At 37.5% G+C, this 6,630-nt stretch overlaps 1 protein-coding gene across 8 annotated transcripts in view; it reads left to right on the plus strand.

Moving 5' to 3' along the window:
* The window catches only part of PPP1R9A (protein phosphatase 1 regulatory subunit 9A), a 230,710-nt gene that overhangs the window by 125,159 nt on the left and 98,921 nt on the right, over positions 1–6,630 (plus strand). The gene's annotated exons all lie outside the window — the stretch shown is intronic.

Below are 6,630 nucleotides of genomic sequence, written 5' to 3' on the forward strand. Positions count from 1 at the left end.
TAATATGCAAACCAACCCTAATAGCAGAACTACTGGGAATAACTGGTCACTATGACAAGCACTGACCACCAGGGGGCAGACGCTCAATGCAGGAGCTGCTCCCTGGTGGTCAGTGCGCTCCCACATTGGGAGCTCTGCGGCTGCCAGCTGCCAGCACAGCGGTGATGGTAGGAGCCTCTCCAGCCTCCTCAGCAGCACTAAGGATGTCCGACTGCACTTAGGCCTGCTCCCCACTGGCAAGTGAACATCCCCCAAGTGCTCCCGGGCTGCCAGAGGGATGTCTGACTGCCAGCTTAGGCCCAATCCCCCGGGGAGCGGGCCTAAGCCAACAGGTGGTCATCCCCCAAGGGGTCCCAGACTGCGAGAGGGCATAGTCCGGGCTGAGGTACCCCCCCCAAGTGCACTATAATTAATACTATAATTAGTACTAGAGCCTCTAGTACTAATTATAATTGAATTCAAGTTTTTCAAAAGGAAGAGATATAGGACCTTCTAATCTTTTTGTTTCTTTGATAATTTCTGTATATTTGACCTTAATAAAATTCCACTCATCTTGAAATACTCTTTTTTGAAATATTGTTTTATTAAATATCTCTCTCTCTCTCTCTCTCTCTCTATAGTTATTCTAAATTTAAAGAATTACATCCTCCCCTTGTTTTTTTTATTACCTATATATATGAATTGGTTGGTACCAATGATAATAAAAAAATGTATATTTTATCATGGGTTTTATATACATTCTACAAGTATATGGAAATTTACAACACTCCAAATGATATGAGAAAAACACTATCAAGGTATGATTATCTTTATCAGGTGTCAAAAGATTAGTTTTTGAAACCAGAGAATATTTTATTTTAAGGGATTTGTGATGGATAATTTTATATGTCAACTTAGCTGGACCATGGTGCCCAGATACTTGGTCAAACATTATTTTAGATGTCTTTGTGAGGGTGTTTTTGAATAAGATTAACATTTAAGTTGTTGGAGTTTCAGTAAAGCAAATTGCCCTTTATCATGAAAGTGGGCCTCATGGAACCAATTGCAGGCTTTAATAGAAAAAGGCTGACTTCCCAAGAGGAGGAGGGAGCTCTGTCAGCAGACTGCCTTGGACTTGAACTGCAACATCAGCTTTTCTGGGTATCCAGCCTGCTGGCCTACCCTGTAGATTTTGGATTTGTCAGCCCCCCTCTATAACCTCATGAGCCAATTCCTTAAAATAAATCTAGTGTACTATAAATACAAGTATAGTACCATGTGTATAATTACAAATATATACATTCACATCCTGTTGATTCTGCTTTTCTGGAGAACCTTGACAAGTACAGGATTCTTTGTATTGCCTTTTGAATTAATGGGCTATGCTCTCAACCGCCCATTATGTAGAGTGTTTGTTTTTCACTTCCTGTTCTTTAGTTATCCATGAAAACACTAGGCTTACATTTAGTGAAATATACTTTTTTCCTTTATGGGCTTTGTCTTCATTAACTATCCTTATAACCACCATGTATATTGTTCTCTGAACTTCAAATTTCTTGTGTAAAAATATGAAAAGTGGGCAGATACTCTCTTACTTGTTTCTGCCTTACTGGATCAATTGGTACAAGAATTAATGATAATTTGTGTAAAGTTTTATATTGTCTGTAACTTCCAATTACTTTAGCATATATATCACAATATTTATGGTTTTAACTTTGTTTTATGAGTCTTCAGTTATCATTCCAAGAACACCAATCAGGTATCCTCACTCTAGAATTAGTTAATTTGTATTAGAATGATCCTAGTTATAAGTCTACACTCCAGAGATAGGTACCTTAAATCTGCACTAGAAGGTTTATTAACATTAGGGTTGTTACAAATAATTGGTGAAATGCACAATGTTGAAAATATATGGATTGGCCTTAGAAATATTTTATGTTAATGGACTTTGAGTCAGACAAGGCCAGCAAGCTAATAGCATTTGGAGTAACGCCTAACTCTAGTACTCATTTGGTACTGTTTTCTGATATGTAGGATTCTTTTATTTTAAATTTCTTTATTGATTAAGTTATTACATATGTGTCCTTATCCCCACATTACCCCCCATCCCACCCACTCATGCCCTCATACGTAGGATTTTGTTGAGTGATTCAATTAGAAGGTTAGACATATTCTACCATAGAATACTATCACAACTGCTTTAAGTACATCTTCAGGCAGGGTATTTGTCAGAATACCTTAAGGCAGCGGTTCTCAACCTGTGGGTCACAACCCCTTGGGGGCGCCCAATGACCCTTTCACAGGGGTTGCCTAAGACCATCGGAAAACACATATATAATTACATATTGTTTTTGTGATTAATCACTATGCTTTAATTATGTTCAATTTGTAACAATGAAAATACATCCTGCATATCAGATATTTACATTACATTTCATAACAGTAGCAAAATTACAGTTATGAAGTAGCAACAAAAATAATTTTATGGTTGGGGGTCACCACAACATGAGGAACTGTATTAAAGGGTCACGGCATCAGGAAGGTTGAGAACCACTGCCTTAAGGTTAGACATCTGGGACTTTACTGAGCTTACATGATAGAGCTGTGGGTTTGTTTTTTCATCTTCCTGCTCATCAATGTTTTTGTAGGCACCAGAAAGCCCTCACCTATTTAGAATCTTCGGAGACCTGCAATGTTTACCTGCAAATGCCTGATCATAGTGAATTCCAGTTTGGCTTACATAACTTTGCAACAAGAACCTAACATATTCCTTGGCACACAGTAGGCATTACAAAACCATCTCTCTTACTGTCATAAATCAGTGAACTGGCCTTGGTTCTGGGGAAAGAAAAAGAAGGCTGAAGTTATCATTCATGATTCTAAAGCTGCCAGGATCCTTCTTTCAGAGGATGGTTTATTGCCAATTTCTTTTTTTTTTTTTTAACTTTAAGACATGGACTATCTTGTCCATGCTCTCTTAGTCTCAATTTAGAGTCTCTTTAGCAGAGCCACTAAAATCATGTGAAGGTGAGTTGGAATTCTACCAGGGAAGCTTATGGTAAGTGAGGTTTGTTTGTGGAAGCATGTGAACGCTTGGCTGGTCTCCAAGAGCACACTGTGCCAGGCCATCATCTGAAACTCAGCATGCTAGGACCTGGGACATTGTCCATCTTTGATGTGTCAAGAAGATGAAGCGGAACCCAGACGACAGGCGGAACTGAGACCTCGTGGGAGCATTGTGGGAGGTTCCTTCCAGTCAGTATTTTCAGAAAATTCTGAATTTATTTTGACCTGCATTGATTAAAGAAAATGTGTCATGGGAAGTAAAGGAAATATGTTTTTTCTCCTTATTTAAAAAAAATGTTGCTATTGTTTTGAAAAAGTGTTAAAGCACTAGCTACCAGAAATGTGAAAAAAAAAAAAGAATGATTCTAGCTGAAATCTTATAATAAGCTAATTTTAACTTTATTTGTTTTTCGTAGCCTTGGATTACTGGGTGAGGAATGTCATTGCTAACTGTATTTGTAAACTTGTTACCCCTAAAAGCCTGCCTCTCCCACAAAGCAAGGGACAAGGTCTTGTTCTGTTTCTTTTGATAAAGGAACAGCATATAGCTTGTTGGCTTTCAAACAAGCAGTCTTAAATTTAAACATCCTTTTGTTTGCTTTTCTCAGTCAGATAACACAGGAACAATGTTGAGGGTGACTGAACTTAATATGTAGGTATTTTTTGATGGTGTTGAATATGCGGGTCCAGGATGCTCTTGAGTCTTGCCCTTTAGAGTTTTTGCATTGCCTTAATATTATGAGGGGGCTCTGATTATTATCTGAGTAACTGTCCAAAGTTTTGCAAAGCAGTTACGGTAAATCAATTAAAAATGGTAGAACAATTGCAAATATATTTAAAGAATGAAGAACTATTGATGAAACAGGCAGTTTTTACCAAGGTCAGCTTCCTGGTACCTCTGAGGTTCTTCCTGGTCAAGGCAAAACAAAGCATGCAGTCGCTGAGCCACTGCATACTAACAGTGCACAGCCTCTGGACACAGGTAGGGATTTGGCAACTGTGTACATGGAAGTGATTTAACTCAAGAAAATCTCAGGGTAAAACCTATTTAATCTTGTATTAGTGCTGGTTAATGAAAATTGGTTTTTAAACACTTAAAATTCAATGTCTGTAGGAGATTGCCTGCAATTATTTGTAGGAATTAGTCAGTGTATCGGGGCACATTCAATAACAAATATTGCCTTTATATGCAATTTATAGAATCACAGTCTTTTGTAAAGCTTCAGTTATAACAATCTTTAATTTTTTTACATGAAAGAAACATTCAGATAGTTCCTCTAACATGCTCTCTCAATGGAAGCTGTAGTCAAGAGGGGCATTAGGCCTTACCACCTCACTACTCTGGCAATGATTATAACAAAGCAGTTGTCACAGAAAAGGTAGGAAGTCTGAGTTTGTGGTATATATTTTTATCCAGTCTTATGAATAATATAGTTTAGGAAATAGCATTGCTTTCACTGTTTTTTTGTAAGATACAGCTAATGCTTAATAAAATCTGTCATGGAAATGGCCCATCATTGTATGGAGAGATGGGGCATTTACCAGCTTATCTTGGTTTTGAAATTTTAACTTCTTACCTAAGAGGGTATGAGACATTGACCACTACTTTCTTCTTGCCATAGACAAAAGGGAATCACTCCTTTGCCACCATAGGCAACACACCATACAATTGATGGGACTTAAAGTGGTGGCCCTGCATGCACATATCATGTATAGCAGTGATTCACGTCTTTAGTCATTTGCTTTAGTATTTCTAGAATCTGCGGCTTTGTAGGAAGGTCCTCTCTAGTCTGTTAAACATTGCCTCATATATTTTTTAGTACTCTTACAAATTTTTGTTCTTAATAATCCAGATTTAACTTTTGTTAATGATGTGAAATAGAAATATTTTCAGATGAATATCTCATTCTTTCCCATTTAGGAATGTGATGTAATGTTTATTATGGTAGAGAAATATCGTAGAGACCAAGCAAGAAGCATGAAGCTATGAAAACATTTTGAAAGTCAGGGAGAAAAACTATTAATTCTGGTATAGATCCTATAAATGACATGATTTTGAGACATATAGACCATTAGGAACCACACTACATCTGCTTCTATATATGCAATGTGTATTCCTGGTTTATAAGTTGCCATATACAGTATATAAGAGTTGCCAATTTTTCAATAACATGTGTAAAGCACACTTGGACTGCCAGAGCTGGCTTTGTAGGCAACGGACATGATTTCTCCTCTGGCCGCCTGTTCTGCTTTCTACTTTTATTGTAGCTTTTTGTGTATATTAAAAAAAACACACTACTCATTCCTAGTTTTTAGGATTTTGAGAGACATTACAGAACTTTTAAGGCACAGTTCATGTACTTAGTAATTATTGAATTTAATTGAAAAATATCAGTTTTTATTATTTTTATTAATTGGACTTCATGAATAATAAGTTCCTTTCTTTTAAATATTCTTTAGTGTATTAAGCAAGGGATTGCATACTTATTATTTTCAGTTACTTTTCAAATAAAACAAATATTTCAGCAGAAACAGCTTTCATATTTCTTATTACTATGTCTAAAGACCACATTCCCTAGTCTTTTGAATTGTTTAGGTAGGAAAGAATGAGTTATCAATCTCTTGAGCAAAGTTTTGATAGCCATTACAGGCAGTCCGTTGGGTTACGTTGGACTCGACATACGTCGTTTCGGTGCTTACGTCGCCATCTCCCATTTATTTATAACAACAACAAAAAAAATCCCTTCATTTCGACGTATGTACATGTGTGCTTTGTTTTTTACTTATTTACCACAAGTAAAGGTCAGGGATTGTTATCTTTTTCTTTTACTGTTTCACTCATTACCGCTGTGTATGTGCTCCATGTGAGTGATGTAGGTGCTTACGTAGGCGGGTTCTGACTTACGGCGAAAATCGCGTTATGTCGCCCCGTAGGATCGTATCTCCGATGTAACCCGAGGACCTACCTTACATGGAAAAGTTCAGTGAGAATTTAATTTAAATCTACATGCAAGTAAACTGAGATGACAAACAAGAGCTTAACATGCCTAATACAGTATAGAATAGAAATCAATTTTAGCGATTCTGTGATTGAAAAACAGCTCTGGTGCTGACACACTAGTGTTGGGGCTTGTTTAGGTCATACCATGAAATGGGTTCAGTGTAGGTGTTTGCTCAGTGGTTCTCAACCTTCCTAATGCCGCGACCCTTTAATACAGTTCCTCATGTTGTGGTGACCCCCAATTTCATTGTTACAAATTGAACATAATTAAAGCATAGTGATTAATCACAAAAACAATATGTAATTATATATGTGTATTTCCGATGGTCTTAGGCGACCCCTGTGAAAGGGTGGTTCGACCCCCCAAGGGGTCACGACCCACAGGTTGAGAACCGCTGTTATAGAGGAACAGAACCTCTCCTGTCTGTCTTATCTCTTCCTTCCTTTTTTCTCCCCCTAGAGGATCAGGGAAAACATACCCACTTTACAGGGGAAACGAAGCCGGTTGCCTAACAATCACTGCCTCTTCTTCCATATGTTTTTTTAAAAAAATGTTTTTATTGACTTTAGAGAGGGAGTGAGGG

The sequence above is a fragment of the Myotis davidii genome, unplaced genomic scaffold (assembly GCF_000327345.1).
Source record: "Myotis davidii unplaced genomic scaffold, ASM32734v1 scaffold187, whole genome shotgun sequence".
NCBI classification, from domain to species: Eukaryota; Metazoa; Chordata; class Mammalia; order Chiroptera; family Vespertilionidae; genus Myotis; species Myotis davidii.